An 810-nucleotide genomic window follows, 5' to 3' on the forward strand; every position below is an offset into this window, starting at 1 on the left:
AATAATGAGTTTGGACTTTTTGCTTTGGATCAATGGTGTGTTAAACACCCGAGTAGGTTATGACCATTTTCCTACAAGATATTGTAGACTTGTAGTAAAATTTGTATAGAGTAAATTACAAGTTTTGTCTTTTATGTTTACATCAAATTGCACGCGCTGTCCTTTTGGCCAAAAGTTTACAAGCGGTGTCCTTAACCTTCCAAAATCTTGCACGTTTTGTCCTTTAGGCCAAAGCTGGTTAGAAATCTCAATTAATTTTTGTCAAGTGCAATGCACATGAGGGTACAATAGTCTTTTTCCCTCTCAACCCTTTCTATTTCCCCATTTATAACCCTCACCAACCCCTCAATTCATCTCTGTTGAAAAGAATTACCTCTAGTGTTAAAAAGGAAGTCCTGAGGTATTTGACTTCTGTTTCAAAGTTTGCTCTGTAAAGCATAGCTTCAACTCGTTTGAATGCAAATGGTATATCAAGTATTGCCTTTACAAACCTCCCTACAGACCCTAATTTCGGCACATCACCTTTATAATCTCGAAGTTTGATCTCTTCTTCTTTGGTTGGTGCCATCTTTACCAGTGTTTCTAATAGCACAACACCTAACCCTTCTGGATTTCCTGTTATATAGTATACCCATTAAACTTGTTAAACTAAACAACAAAATTTATAAAAGTTACAAAATTTGTGAATAAGTACCATCTAGAAGTGCATCAGAGACTTCATCCCTAGTTACATTCAGTGCTCTTAGTAGAATGGCAATGTTTTGTGACTTTTTTGGATCCAAGACTCTATTTTCCTTTACAACTGGAGGT

At 36.0% G+C, this 810-nt stretch overlaps 1 long non-coding RNA gene across 1 annotated transcript; it reads right to left on the reverse strand.

Annotated features, from left to right (window-relative positions):
• Positions 1-553: 553 nt before the first annotated feature.
• On the reverse strand, positions 554-810 carry LOC110906259. Its single transcript, XR_002573782.2, has 2 exons — positions 695-810; positions 554-615 (listed from the first exon to the last, which is right to left on the reverse strand). It is a non-coding gene; the product is annotated as an uncharacterized LOC110906259 (long non-coding RNA).

Source organism: Helianthus annuus, chromosome 14 (genome assembly GCF_002127325.2).
Source record: "Helianthus annuus cultivar XRQ/B chromosome 14, HanXRQr2.0-SUNRISE, whole genome shotgun sequence".
Classification (NCBI taxonomy): domain Eukaryota; kingdom Viridiplantae; phylum Streptophyta; class Magnoliopsida; order Asterales; family Asteraceae; genus Helianthus; species Helianthus annuus.